We start from the raw sequence: 16,385 nt of genomic DNA on the forward strand, positions 1-16,385 counted from the left end.
TCCTTTCAGCAATTTGTAAAAGGCTTGCACTCAAGCTGATAAGCAAATCTTGAAGGACCCAACCCTCTTCTTATTATAGGCAATGCAGAGTTGCATAGAGGATAGAGATCCATGTTTTCAGATCTGTGGCATGCTTCTGTCAACTATTTAGGTCAACATAAAGTGGTTTCAGCAAAAACAGGAGTGACACTATTTAAATATTCCAACTCAGAGAACCGCTTTCTACCTACTTAGGATGGATTTGCTACGAATAATTCTTTTTCCCAAATGCAGAATCCAGCTTTTTAAATGACAAGATTTTTTCTACTTCTGTTTACTTCCATTTTTTAAATCTTATGTTGTGCTTTTTTTCTTTTTTTTAAGAAATCTGTTCTTTTAAAAAAATAAGTAGCCCACAACACCATAAATATTTCAGTGGAACTAGAAATTGTTAAATATTGTCAGCAAATTAATTTGAAAGCTGAATACAGTTAATGTAAGTAAAACTTCAACAAAACTCAGAAGAATAGGGGCATAAAAATGAACACATAATATAAACTCCCAAGGATTTTGAAGTTTTCAAATTTCTGGGTTGAAATCTAAAACTCCCTGCCTCAGAGTGTGCTGCCACTGAGCCAAAACTGAAGTTAACATCTTTCAGTTTTGACGTATTACATATAATAGATATAGTGTAAACAGTTTGGAAATAAATAGTGCCATCCATGATTTTAAAACCGAACAAGACCAAACCTAATGCATGTGATTTACATCCAATGTTAATTTTGAATGTAATCAATGAAATAATACAATCTAACATTAATGTCACTTTAAGATAACATCAAATAAACATTTCATAGTTAGGTAGCATAACAAACTGATTAATATATTGACTAAGATGTATACAGACACTTAGCCAACACTGAAATGTCAGCCTTGCAGCTCTCAGCAGCAAAACGGCATTATCTGTGGGATCAAATTTTGAAGGTCAAGTTACTGTTGTAAAGAGCTTTTTCTAATGGATTAACTCATGTTTGCCAAACATTTTCAAGCGAGTTGGTTGAAACGGTTTAACACAAACAGCATGCAGCTTCAGTTCTGATGTTCTTAAAATATCCTCAGGGCAACCTTCCTTATTGCTCGTTTTAAAGAACATACACAAAGCAGTCGTTATTGCCATCCTGGTATTCTATTTGGAAGACTTTGCCCTGCAACATTTCACTCAGAAAAAAGTATAACAGCTTGGAACCAGAGGCTGAGATATTCGATATTCAGGCAATATATGGGAGGTTGTGTTAGATTCCAGAAAATGGCAAGCATTTACCACTATTAACAATTCAACTGTTCAAACGACCAACCTGTCCCGTCATATTAAATAAAGAGAAATTAATGAAGGGAATCAACTGTGGTTGACATTAACTCTCAAAATGAGCAAGGTGTCAATCTGAGCGAAGTTGCTAGACAACTACCATATGTCAAATTTGCAAAGATTGGCAAATTATAAGGGCACAAATTATTCACTTTCTATGCTTTTCATTCACAGTAAACAGCAATAGGCATGTGTACCTCGGTCAAATGCTTCCAAACAACAGCCAAGGTTTTCCATTTCTCATACAATGGGATCAATCTCCAAACTCTGTCGCCTGGGGCTCAGCCCCTCCCTCTGCGACTGGATCCTGAACTTCCTAACCCACAAACCACAATCAGTAAGGATAGAACAAGAACAAAGAACAACCCAGCACGGGAAACAGGCCCTTCGGCCCAACGAGCCCGCGCCGCCGCATCACCCTACACCTATTTTACCCTGCATGTCTACGAATGGGACCCTACTCAGTCAGATTCAGGGAAGAAATAGTGTCAATTTGGTGGAAACCGATTAGCCTAAGAGCACATCTTTGGGGTGTGGGAGGAAACCGGAGCGCCCGGAGGAAACCCACGCAACCACAGGGAGAATGCGCAAACTCCCACAGACACAGGCCCAAATCCATGTATCTGCACAGCTAGCAGTGCTAGTCACTGAGCTGTTGTGGCGCCCGTCTATCGGTGCAGGATCAAGCACACACACCGACATGAAGTACTAGGCCACTCCTGGACTTCCAAGAGCAGCCCACGCACGACCCGCCGTGTGCATGCCCCTCGCTTGTCACGAGGTGGACCTCCACCTGTGGAATAAAGACAAAAAATATTAATCATACAGCCTGCCCTTCCGGTGTCTCCCGAGGTTTAACCCTATTTAATAGCCCCTACCATATCCCTCCATTCTCGTTTCACTCATGTGCCTATCTAACTGCATCTTAAACGAGTCCAACGTTCCTGCCTCCACCACCCTACTTGGTAGCGCATTCCAGACCCCCACAACTCTCTGCGTAAAGAACCTTCCTCTTACCTCCAAATTATACCTCCCCCCCTCACCCTTAAGTGATGACCTCTCGTGTTCGTACCCAGTCTAGGGAGCAGTCTCTCACTATTAACTCTATCTATTCCCTTCAGTATAGAACATAGAACATAGAACACTACAGCACAAACAGGCCCTTCGGCCCACAAGTTGCGCCGACCACATCACCTACCAACCTACAGACCTATCTATAACCCTCAATCTCATTAAACCCCATATACTCATCCAGAAGTCTTTTAAAAGACCCCAGCGAGTTCGCCTCCACCACCACTGACGGCAGCCGATTCCATTCACTCACCACCCTCTGAGTGAAAAACTTACCCCTAACATCACTTCTGAACCTCCCTCCCCGCACCTTAAATCTGTGTCCTCTCGTAGCGACCATTTCAAACCGGGGAAATAGCCTCTGAGAGTCCACCCTATCTATTCCTCTCAACATTTTGTAAACTTCTATCAGGTCGCCTCTCAACCTTCGTCTCTCCAGGGAAAAGAGTCCCAGCTCCCTCAACCTAACTTCATAAGGCATGCCTCCCAGTCCAGGCAACATCCTTGTAAATCTCCTCTGCACCCTTTCAATAGCTTCTACATCTTTCCTATAGTGAGGCGACCAGAACTGCGCACAATACTCCAAATGAGGCCTGACAAGGGTCTTATAAAGTTCCAGCATTACCTCCCGACTCCTAAACTCAATCCCTCGATTAATGAAGGCCAGTACACCATACGCCTTCTTGACCACCTCCTCCACCTGCGAGGCCGATTTAAGAGTCCTGTGGACCCGGACCCCAAGATCCTTCTGCTCCTCAACACTACTCAGACTTCTGCCCTTAATAGTGTACTCGTTCATCCCGTTGGTTCTGCCAAAATGGACGACAACACATTTATCCGCGTTGAAGTCCATCTGCCACTTCTCCGCCCAGTCCTGCATCCTATCTATGTCCTGCTGCAACTTTTGCCATCCTTCCAGATCATCCACAACACCACCGACCTTCGTGTCATCAGCGAACTTACTTACCCATCCCTCCACTTCCTCATCCAGGTCATTTATGAAAATGACAAACAACAAGGGTCCCAGAACAGATCCTTGAGGCACTCCGCTGGTGACTGACCTCCATTCAGAAAAAGCCCCATCCACAACCACTCTCTGCCTTCTGCAGGCAAGCCAGTTCTGGATCCACAAGGCCAAAGGCCCTTGGATCCCATGCCCTCTCACCTTCTCAAGAAGTCTTGCATGGGGGACCTTATCAAACGCCTTGCTGAAGTCCATGTACACTACGTCCACGGCACTTCCTTCGTCAATGTGTTCAGTCACATTATCGAAGAACTCAACTAGGCTTGTAAGGCACGACCTGCCCTTGACAAATCCATGCTGACTATTCCTGATCATGTCAAACCTCTCCAAATGTTCGTAAATCTTGTCCCTCAGAAGCCTCTCCATCAGCTTACCAACCACTGAGGTCAGACTCACCGGTCGGTAATTTCCCGGGCTATCTCTGTTCCCTTTCTTAAAAATAGGAACTACATCCGCAATCCTCCAATCCTCTGGAACCTCTCCCGTCTCCATTGACGACGCAAAGATCATCGCCAGGGGCTCTGCAATCTCTTCCCTCGCCTCCCACAGTATCCTGGGGTACATCCCATCTGGTCCCGGCGACTTATCTACCTTGATAGAATTCAAAAGTTCCAACACATCCTCCTCCTTAATATTCACGTACTCAATCCTTTCCATCTGCTGCAAATCCATAACAAAATCTCCCAGATCGGCTTCCACCGTGAATACTGAGGCGAAGTACTCGTTAAGCACCTCCGCCATTTCTTCTGGTTCCACACAAACCTTTCCCCCCTCACCTTTTATCGGTCCTATCCCTTCTCTTCTTATCCTTTTACCTTTCACATATTTATAGAAGGCCTTGGGATTCTCCTTAATCTTACTCGCCAAGGTCTTCTCATGACCCCTTCTGGCTCTCCTAATTTCCCTTTTAAGTTCCCTCCTACAGTCCTTATACTCCTCAAGATCTTTAACATCTCCTAATTCCCTGAACCTCTTGTACACCTTCCTTTTCTTCCTGACTAGGTTCAACACATCCTTTGTGCACCACGGTTCCCTCGACCCACCAAAACCCCCTCGTCTCATCGGAACGTTGTCATTCAGAGCTCCAGACACACATTCCTTGAATATCTGCCACCTTCCTTCGGTACTTTTCCCTAAGAACGCCTCCTTCCAGTTTATTTGTCCAAGTAACTTCCTGACTTCTTCGTATCTCCCCTTACCCCAGACAAACACCTTCCTAGCCTGCCTGATCCTATCTCGTTCCAACGCAATTGTGAAGGAGATAGAATTATGGTCACCATATCCAAGATGCTCTCCTACCGAAAGATCCATCACCTGCCCTGGTTCATTCGCCAGTACCAGGTCAAGTACAGCCTCTCCCCTCGTAGGCTTGTCCACATACTGCGTCAGGAAACCCTCCTGAACACACCTAACAAACTCCTCCCCATCTATACCCCTTACCCTAGGGATATTCCAGTCGATGTTTGGGAAATTGAAGTCTCCCATCACGACAACTCTGTTATTAAAACATCTCTCCAGAATCTGTTTCCCTATTTGCACTTCAACTTCCCTGTCACTATTGGGCGGCCTATAGATTACACCCAGCAAAGTTTTTGACCCTTTGCTGTTCCTAACTTCCACCCACAGAGATTCTGTAGACAATCCCTCCACGACATCCTCTTTCTCTGTAGCCATGACACTATCCCTGATCAACAGTGCCACGCACTGTAAGATATAAGTATCTTATATACTTCTATCATGTCCACTCTCAATCTCCGTCTTTCCAAGGAGAATAGCCCCAGTCTCTTCAATCTCTCCTCGTAACCCAGTCCCCCCATGCCAGGCAACATCCTGGTAAACCACCTCTGCACCCTTTCCAGAGACTCCACGTCCTTCCGGTAATAAGGTGACCAGAACTGGACGCAGTACTCCAAATGCGGTCTAACCAACGTTCTGTATAACTGAAGCATTAGACGGCAGCTTTTATACTCTAAGCCCCTTCCTATAAAGGCTAACATCCCATAAGCCTTCCTAACAACGTTCTCCACTTGTGACGCAACCTTCATGGATTTGTGAACCTGCACTCCCAGGTCCCTCTGTACGTCTATACTCCTAATCGGCCTACCTTTTATCACATAGCTCCTCTCTGCATTATTCCGTCCAAAATGCATCACCTCGCATTTGTCAGGATTAAATGCCATCTGCCACCTATCTGCCCACTGCACCAACCTATCTATATCCTGTTGTATCACCTGACAATCCAGTTCCGTACCCGCCAACCCTGCCATCTTGGTGTCATCAGCAAACTTGCTGATCACACCACCTACGCCCTCTTCTAAGTCATTTATGTAGACTACAAAGAGGAGAGGTCCCAGTACCGAGCCCTGCGGCACACCACTGGTCACTGGCCTCCAGCCCGACAAGGTACCCTCCACAACTACCCTCTGTCTCCTATTTCCCAGCCAGTTCTCAATCCACCTAGCTACCTGGCCTCGTATCCCATGCGCCTTAACCTTTTCTACCAGCCTACCGTGAGGGACTTTGTCAAACGCCTTACTGAAATCCATATAGATGACATCAACGGCTCTCCCATCGTCAACCGTTTTTGTCACCTCCTCAAAGAATTCCACCAGATTCGTAAGGCAAGACCTCCCTCTAACAAAGCCATGTTGCGTATCCCTAATCAGATCGCAACGCTCCAAATGCTCATACATCCTACCCCTAAGTATTTTTTCCATTAACTTCCCTACCACCGACGTCAAACTCACCGGCCTATAATTCCCAGGGTTATCCCTACTACCTTTTTTGAACAACGGGACCACATTTGCTACCCTCCAGTCTTCTGGGACCTCACCTGTGTCCAAAGAAGAGACAAAGATGTGCGCCAGAGGCCCAGCAATTTCATCTTTCGTCTCCCTAAGCAGCCTGGGATAAATACCATCAGGCCCCGGAGCTTTATCCGTCCTTACGCTACCTAAAAGCCCTAGCACTTCCTCTCTCGTAATAACTATATCCTGCAACTGAACCTCCGCTCCCTCCAAGAGACCGCACGATTCCGAACCCCTCTCCTTCGTGAATACCGACGCAAAGTATTCATTCAGGAGCTCCCCCATTCCCTCCGACTCAATACACAACTCTCCACTCTTGTCCCTAAGAGGACCAATTTTCCCTCTAACTACTCTCTTGCCTCTAATATAGGAATAAAATGCCTTAGGATTATCCTTAATCCTACCAGCCAAAGCCATCTCATGCCCTCTCTTCGCCCTTCTAATTCCCCTTTTTAACTCCCTCCTACTCTCTCTATATTCCTCCAGCGCACACTCCGTACCCATTTGTTTTGACCTAACATACGCCTCCCTCTTCTTCCTGACCAAGTCTTCAATATCCCCCATAATCCACGGCTTTCTAATCCTACCTTTCCCATCCTTTCGCTTAACCGGAACATACCTCCCCTGCAACCATTTCATTTTGTCCCTAAAAGCCTCCCACTTGCCAACCGTGGACTTGCCAGCTAACAGTCCCTCCCAGTCAGTTTGCTGCAGCTCCCTCCTAATCCTGCCATAGCTCACCTTTCCCCAGTTCAGCACACTCCCGTTTGGACGGCACTCGTCCCTTTCCATTTTTATCCTAAAGTAGACGGACTTGTGGTCACTGTTCGCCACATGTTCGCCTACCTCTACCTCACCCACCTGCCCCGGCTCGTTTCCCAACACTAAATCCAGTATAGCCCCTCCCCTAGTCGGGCAAGTTACATACTGTTCTAGCGACCCTTCCATAACACATTTCACAAACTCCTCTCCCTCCGTACCCCCAGCTCTAGGCCCCCTCCAATTCACTCCGGGAAAATTAAAATCACCCACTACAACCACTCTATTCTTCCTGCACCTGTCCAAAATGCCCCTGCAAATTCCCTCCTCCACTGACTTTGGGCTGTTGGGTGGCCTATAGTACACCCCTAGCAGTGTGATCTCTCCCTTTTTATTCCTCAACTCCACCCACAGCGACTCAATCCCTATCTCTTCTATATCGCCCTCCCTTTGCACTACTGTGATGTTTTCCTTGACTAACAGTGCCACCCCTCCACCTCTCTTCAACCCTCCTCTGTCACACCTAAAACACCTGTACCCAGGAACATTCAGCTGCCAGTCCTGCCCTTCCCGTAACCACGTCTCCAGCCACCACATCCAACTGCCTCACAAACATCAAGGCCCTAAGCTCATCCGTTTTCCCTGCCACACTCCTAGCATTGAAACAGACACAGTTCAACCCACAAGTGTCCCTCGGAACCACCTTCTCCCTTATAATTTTCCTTTCACCTGTCTCTCTCCCAGCCACCTCCCCACCCCCCCTCCTTATTAGTTTAAATCATTCCTGAACACCCCAGCTAACCTCCCTGCTAAGACACTAGTCCCCCTCCCGTTCAAATCCTCCCCACCCCTCCTGTACAATTGCCTTTCTCTCCTAAACACCTCCCAGTGATCCACATAAGTAAACCCCTCTACCCTACACCAGTCCCTCAACCATGCATTCAACTGCATGATCTCGTCATTCTTAGCCCTACTCGTACTGGGCAGCAACCCAGACAGTGCCACCCTAGAGGTCCTGCTCTTTAGTTTGGCCCCCAACTCCCTAAATTGCCTACGGACCTCTCCCCTACTCCTCCTTCCTATATCCCCCTCCCCTACGTGTACTATGACCTCTGCCTGGGTCCCCTCCCCTTTCAAAATTCCCTCTACCCTTTCCATTATATCTTTTACCCCTGCTCCAGGGAGGCAGACCACCATCCTGGAGTCGCGCCCTTGCCCACAGAACCTCCTATCAATCCCTCGGACCCTCCCATCCCCTACCACTATCATCTTACCAGCCCCCTTCCGTCCCTCTAAGTCAGTCTCCCCTTCCTTCCTATTTTTCTGTGCCCCTGCCGACGAACCTTGGGGGGCCTCCGGGGAGGCCGGGGGACCCTGACTACTCTTCTTCTTCCTCTTTCCCCTCCTAACAGTCGTCCATCCTCCCTTCTCTTCAGCCCTTGAGACCTCCTCCTGCTCATGTTTCCCAGCCATTATCTCCTTGTTCTCCCTGACTAGAAACGCATCTTCCAGTCGCCCCTCGAGTTGCCTGACCCGGGCCCTCAATCGCTGCAGTTCTAAACATTTACTGCAGATGTGTACCTTGGGGACCCGTGACACCACCAGGAACTCCCACATGTGGCACCGGACGCAACTTACATTCCTCCCTATATTCCCTGCCATGTCCCAACCTCCTGTAAGTGCCCAAAGGTAAAAATCTGTCTCTCACCTTCTCCAAGCCTGCACTCGCCTAAGCCCAGCAAGCCAAAGCCCTTCTCACTCAGTTCCCACTCACTCCGCTGCCCGCTCCCGACGCTGCCCGCTCTATGCTGCTACCCCTTTTTTATACCCCCCGGCTCCCCCTTAACGACAATCCCCTGGCCTAACTTCCGGTACGGAAGTAAACTACACTCTAACAAGCCCCGAGAACCGGAAGTACAGGAAAAAAGCGGTTTTTACTTTAACTCAGTCACTCACCACAGCCACAGCCACCAGGTTCAATGCTCCGGAGAACAATGAGGTGGGTCCCCGGGTGAGTATCCGATTTATACCCCCCGCTCCCCCTTAACGACTATCCCCTGGCCTAACTTCCGGTACGGAAGTAAACTACACTCTAACAAGCCCCGAGAACCGGAAGTACAGGAAAAAAGCGGTTTTTACTTTAAATCAGTCACTCACCACAGCCACAGCCACCAGGTTCAATGCTCCGGAGAACAATGAGGATAGACAACAAAACTTCCTCCATGATCATCCTCAACACCGTTGCTCCATAAGGCTGTGTCTTCAGCCTCCTACTATACTCCTTATACACCTATGGCTGTATGGCCAAATTCCTCTTCAACAAGTTTGCTGATGACACCACCATTTTGAGTCAGATTTCAAACAATGACGTGACAGAGTACAGGAATGAGACAAAGAATCCAGTGAACAGGTCCAACACAATAATCTCTCCCTCAATGTCAACAAAACAAAGGAGATTGTCACCAACTTCAGGAAGCGTAGTGGAGAACATGTCCCTGTCTACAGCAATGGGGACTAAGTAGGAATGGTCGAGAACCTTCAAGTTTTTAGGTGTCCAGCTCACCAACAACTTGTCCTGGTCCCCCCATGCCTATACCACAGTTAAGAAAGTCCATCAATGCCTCTTCTTTCTTAGGAGACGAAAGAAATTTGGCATGTCACCTACAACCCTCACCAACTTTTACAGATGCACCATCAAAAGCATTCTTTCTGGTTGTATCACAGCTTGGTATGGCTCCTGCTCTGCCGAAGGCTGCAAGAAATTGCAAAGGGTCGTGAATGAAGCCCAGTCCATCATGCAAACCATTCATTGATTCTGTATACACTTCCTGCTGCCTCAGAAAAGCAGCCAGCATAATAAAGGACCCCAAGCACCCCAGGCATACTCTTTACTACCTTCTTCCATTGAGAAAAAGATACAAAAGTCTAAGGTCATGTACCAACTAACTCAAGAACAGCTTCTTTCCTGCTGCCTTGAGGCTTTTGAATGGACGTACCTCACACTGAGTTGGTCTTTCTCTACTACACTGGCTATGACTGTAACACTACATTCTGCAATTTCTCCTTTCATAAGAACATAAGAAATAGGAGCAGGAGTAGGCCATCTAGCTCTTCGAGCCTGCCCCGCCATTCAATAAGATCATGGCTGATCTGAAGTGGATCAGTTCCACTTTCCCGCTTTCTCCCCATAACCCTTAATTCCCCTGTCTATCAGAAACCTATCTACCCGTGACTTAAATATATTTAGCGAGGTAGCCTCCACCACTTCAACACGCAGAGAATTCCAGAGATTCACCACCCTTTGAGTGAAGAAGTTCCTCCTCAACTCCGATCTAAACTGCGCCCCCCCCTTATCTTGAGGCTGTGCCCTCTAGTCTGCTATCCTTTCTAAGCGGGAAGAATCTCTCTACCTCTACCCTATCTATCCCTTTCATTAGCTTATACGTCTCTATAAGATCCCCCCTCAGCCTTCTAAACTCCAATGAGTACAGACCCAGTCTATTTAGTCTCACTTCATAGGCTAACCCCATCATCTCTAGTATCAGCCTAGTGAACCTTCTCTGCACTCCCTCCAAGGCCAGTATATCCTTCCGCAGGTGCAGTGACCAAAACTACACACGGTACTCCAGCTGCGGCCTCACCAGTGCCCTGTACAGTTGCAGCAAGACCTCCCTACTTTTATATTTTATCCCCCTCGCTATAAAGGCCAACATTCCATTCGCCTTCTTGATCACCTGCTGCACCTGCAGACTGGGTTTTTGCGATTCGTGCACAAGGACCCCCAGGTCCCTCTGCACCGTAGCATGCTGCAGCTTTTTGCCCTTTAAATAATAATCCCTCCAACTATTATTTCTACCAAAGTGGATAACCTCATACTTGCTAAGATTATATTCCATCCGCCAGCTCCTCGCCCACTCGCTCAGCCTATCCAGATCTCTCTGCAGACTTTCCACACCCTCCGCACAATTTGCTTTTCCACTCATCTTCATGTCATCAGCAAATTTTGTCACCCTACACTCAGCCCCCCTCCTCCAGATCATCTATGTAAATGGTAAACAGTTGAGGCCCCTGCACCAATCCCTGCGCACTCCACTAGTCACCAACCGCCAACCAGAATAGCACCCATTGATTCCAACTCTCTGCTTCCTATTCGACAGCCAATGCTCTATCCACGCTAACACCTTACCCCCAACTCCGTGTCCCCTAACCTTCTGCAGCAACCTTTGTGAGGCACCTTATCAAACGCCTTTTGGAAATCTAAAAACACCACATCCATCAGTTTCCCTCTGTCTACTGCACTGGTCACATCCTCATAGAAATCCAATAAATTTGTCAAACACAACTTCCCCTTAACGAATCCGTGCTCCGTCTGCTTGATCAAACCATTCTTTTCTAGGTGCCTCGCTATTTCTTCTTTGATGACGGATTCTACCATTTTTCCAACTACAGACGTTAAACTAACTGGCCTTTCCTTCTCTATGAGCAATACGTTTTATCAGTACAGCATGCAAGAAACAATACTTTTCACTGAATACTACTACTTGTGATTTTTAATAAATCAAATCAAAACAATTCTGTCCAAAGTGAACAGGCAGAAAATTGCAGCTGGCGACTGCATCAATGGTAAATCACAGCTTTTTCCGCTTGAAGCTACACATTATTAATGCCGATATTAGGTTGTTTCATTAGCATAACCACATCATGAATATTCTGGAGTCTTTGATAGGATCCAGTTCAATTCTCAAATCATGGTGGTTCAGGTGTTACATCACAAAAGCCCACAAGTACTGATATTCTTTCAGTCTTATTGCATAGCTAAATATAAAGTATTCAATCCTCTGGAACTGTTTACCAGCTCTGATATATAAATGGTTACTGCACAAGACAAGGGAGCATGGAATCATTGAGCCCTTTAATGTGCCAATATGGCGGGGGCTTGTTGGCCTAGGGGTATGATACTCGCTTAGGGTACCTCAGCCCAATATGCGAGAGGTTCCAGGTTCAAATCCTGGACGAGCCCTTGTTTGTGTGCAGCACGGTAGCACAGTGGTTAGCACTGATGCTTCATAGCTCCAGGGACCTGGGTTCAATTTCCCGGCTTGGGTCACTATCTGTGTGGAGTTTGCACATTCTCCTTGTGTCTGCGTGGGTTTCCTTCGGGCGCTCCGGTTTGCTCCCACAGTTCAAGGATGTGCAGATTAGATTGATTGGCCATGCTAAAATTGCCCCTTAGTGTGCTCGGATGCTTAGGTTAGAGGGGTTAGCGGGTAAAATATGTAAGGATATGGGGGTAGGGTCTGGGTGGGATTGTGGTCAGTGCAGACTCGATGGGCCGAAGGGCCTCTTTCTGCACTGTATGATTCTATGATAAAATAGATCCAAGAGATGGAATTGTCAATCAAGCAATGTTTTCCTGTTTGTACAGCTGCTTCAATAGACTAATGGATGCCCGGGCTGTCAGCCAAGCCTTTTGCATGGTTACAGGAAAATATGGCAATAACATACACAATTCAAGTGACAATAAGTAAAAGGGAAGGAACAGGAAACAGGGTCTGGATAGATGGGTTATTTTCAGGATGTCAAACTGTCAGAAATGGTAAAGATGATGGGAACCAACTATATGGGCACCAAATCTACTGACAATACAGAGATAAGTGAGTGGCTGACAATTTGGCAAATGGAATATAATGTGGGAAAATGTGATACTGTTTACGTTGGAAGGAAGAATTACAAAAGCTCTCCATGGAGAGAAACTGTGGAACATTGCATTGCAGAGGGATCTGGGTGTCCTTGTATATGAATCACAAACAGAGACTGCAAAGAATTCGGAAGCCAAATGGAATGTTGGCTTTGCATGCAAGTGGGATGAAGTATAAAAGTAGGGGAGTTTCACTACAACTCTGTAGGGCATTGGTGACACTGCAACTGGAGTACTTTGTGCAATTGTGCTCTCCTGGTTTAAGGGGGACATATTTGAATTGGAAGCAGTTCAGAGTGGGTCTGTTGGGCTGATTCCTGGAGTGAAGAGATTGTCTGATACAGAAAGGTTGAGCAGAATGACCCAATACCAAATGGAATTCAGAAGAATGAGTGATAATCTTATTAAATATATAAGATCCTAAGGGAGTTAAGGATCCTAAAGGCAGATGCTGAGAATCTAGAACTAGAGGGAAACAGCTTAAAAATAAGGGATCTTTCATTTATGACAGCAATAATGAGGAATTTCCTCTCTCAGAGGTTCATTAGTCTTTGGAATTCTCTTCCACTGAGAGCAGGGGAGGCTGGTCATTTACTATATTTAAAGTCTGACAAATTTTGATCGACAATGGAGTCAAGAATTATTAGGGAAAGGCAGGAAAGTGGAATTAAATGCTCAATCAGGTAAGCCATAATCTTATTGAATGGTGGAGCAGGTTACATGAGCTGATTGGCCTACACCTGCTCATATTGCTTATGATAAGAACTACTGGCAATTTATCTTTTGTGGTATAGTTGTGGCAGTGTTTGATCCTTTACTTAATGTATTTGGTTTCTCTACTGAACATTTTTTTTCAGTGTTTTAACAGATTTTTAAAAATTTAATATCACTTTAATTTTCTATGTTATTGCCATATTTTCCTGCAGAATGTGGATGCAAAAGGCTTAGCTGAGAGCCCAGATATCCAGTACTTTGTTGAAGCAGCTGTACAAAAGGGAAAACGTTGCTTGATTGACAATTCATTCTCTTGGATCTACTCTGTCATATTGACACTTTAATGGGTTGGATGATTGACATTTTAATCAGGCTATAGTTTTTTTTAAACATGTGAATGAATGCCTGGTTCCGCAAAGCTTTTCCACGCATGCCACTGTTACTGTAGGGTTTAATGTTCTGTACAGTGTCTTCTGGGTGAATTCGTGCAGATGCCAGAGGTTAATGTGGTGAGTATGGGGCATTTCAGGCAGATGAATGGGCATAGGTTGGCATGGTAGGTCTGGGGGCAATTGAGGGTGGGTAGAGGGGCCTCCATTAGTGTGACTGAGGCATGAGGAATGATCTTGGTAGGAGGCTGAAATTTGTGAAGGATAAGGATTAGTTAATATTAAATAAAACAACTGGAATGGAGTTCCAGATCAACAAGGCTGGCTTTTTAACTAGCCTACCTTGGTACTTGGCAAGCCTTGTGGGTGCCTCAGTCTGCAAGGATGGTGTGCTGATTCTAGTTAGCACCTGACAACCCCTCCCGAGCAAAGAAAATCTACCTTTTCAGGCAGTTTCTCCCAAGGGGGCAATGTTGAGCCAGAAAATTTCCTGACTCCTGCCAGCAGTCTGTAGGATGAAAATCAAGGCAATCAGAGCTGTTTAGCTACTAAACTATTTGAGAGTTATTAAAGCCCAGGTGCTCTTGCCCATTAAACCCTCAGGGAATTAGAACAAAAGCTATTGTTCTTACCCAGTAAACTATTAGGGGGTAAAGACAGACCATGCATCACTGTACTCGCCATCAAATAATCAGGTCAGACCTTTATTTACTTATCAAATAGTGATCATAACATGATCGAATTCAATGTGTCATTTGAAAGTGAAAAGCAGTTCACAGAAATAAAAACAGCCATGGACAACTAAAAGAAAGAGCTTACAAAAGTGCAAAAAAAATCACACAGATCATATTGAATGGGAAAGATATAAGGATACCAAGCAAAAAGTCACAAAGTAACTCACAGAGCAACCAAAAGGGATTGTGATGTGGAGTTGCCGGCACTGGATTGGAGAAGGCACAGTTAGTAGTTTCACAACCCCAGGTTAAATGAGCTTTTGGAGCGCTGCTTCTTCATCACCTGATGAAGGAGCGGTGCTCCAAAAGCTTATGCTACCAAATAAACCTGTTGGACTTTAACCTGGTGTTGTGAGACTACTTAAAAGGGATTGTGAAAGGAAACTTCATCAATATCAACAAAAGGAAATGCTATAGTTACATCAAAGTAAAGCAGGTTGGCTCAGTAAAAATCAAATGTGATGTCAATGACAATAGCAGACTTGGTGAATAATTACTTTGCCTCGGTATTTACAGTAGTAAAGAAGTCCAGAGAAAATCAATAGTGGATTGGGGACAGGGTCTAAATAAAATTAGCATAAGTAAAACATTGATAATGAGGAAATTATTGGAATTAAAGAGTGACAAATCCCCAGGACCTAACAGTTTCCATCAAAGGTTATTAAAGGAAGTAGGGGACCACATTGTAGATGCCCTAACAAAAATCATTCAGAGCTCTCAAGTTATGTCCCTGAGGATTGGAAAATTGCTCCGGTCACTCTGCTGATTAAGAAGGGTGAAAAGGAAAATTAGGGAACTACAGACCAGCTAGTCTGACATTGATGGTGGGGAAATTATTGGAGTCTCTAATCAAAGATGGGTGACAAGATGGCATAGTGTTTAGCACTACTGACTCACCCAATTACCCTGGTTCGATTCCAGCCTTAGGTGACAATGTGGAGTTTGCACAATCTCCCCACGTCTTTATGTGTTTTCTCTGGGTGCTCTGGTTTTCTCCCACAGTCCAAAGATGAGCAGGTTAGGTGGATTGGCCATGCTAAATTGCCCCAGAGTGTCCCAAGATAGTGGATGTAAATGCGAAACGTTACGAAAAATAGGGAGGGCTGGAATAAGATGTTCTGTCAGAGCGATGGTGCAGACTCGATGGGGCAAATGGCCTTTTTCTGCACAGTAAGGATTTGATGATTCATTGATACTCGGGGTAGCTGAACACCACAAAAAATTTTAGTTCCTCAGGGAGAGCAGCATGGACTCATGACAGATAGGTCATGTCTCACAAACCTCATTGAATTTTTTGAAGAGGTGACTACGGTGGTAGACAGGTGAATGTCTATGAAGGTTGTTTATATGGACTTCCAGCAGACACTATTAACTTCGCTAGAAGCCCATGAAAATGAGGGCAAACTACTGACATGGATGGTAATTGGTTGAGTGACAGAGTTATAGAAAAATACAGCATGGATACAGGCCCTTTGGCCTAAACCATTCATGCTGACCAGATTTCCCAAACTGAACTAGGGCCATTTGCCTGCATTTGACCCATATCTTTTTAAAATTCTTCTCCATGTACCTGACCAAAAGATACAAAATTCTGAGGTCATGTACCAATTGACTCAAGAACTGCTTCTTTCCTGCTGCCATCAGACTTTTAAATGGGCCCACCTCACATTAAGTTGATGTTTCTCTACATCCTAGTTATGACTGTTACACTACATTCTGCACTCTCTCATTTCCTTCTCCATGCTTTGTCTGTACAGTACACAAGAAACAATACTTTTTCACTGTATACTAATAGATGTGACAATAATAAATCAAAATGTCTTTTAAGTGTTATAATTATAGCC

General features: G+C 45.5%; 1 protein-coding gene across 5 annotated transcripts in view; it reads right to left on the minus strand.

The window, feature by feature from the left end:
• adgrb2 (adhesion G protein-coupled receptor B2) overlaps nt 1-16,385 on the minus strand; it is a 930,376-nt gene that overhangs the window by 508,200 nt on the left and 405,791 nt on the right. The window lies entirely within an intron of this gene.

This window comes from Carcharhinus amblyrhynchos, chromosome 24, assembly GCF_965287045.1.
Source record: "Carcharhinus amblyrhynchos chromosome 24, sCarAmb.v2.hapA, whole genome shotgun sequence".
Classification (NCBI taxonomy): Eukaryota; Metazoa; Chordata; class Chondrichthyes; order Carcharhiniformes; family Carcharhinidae; genus Carcharhinus; species Carcharhinus amblyrhynchos.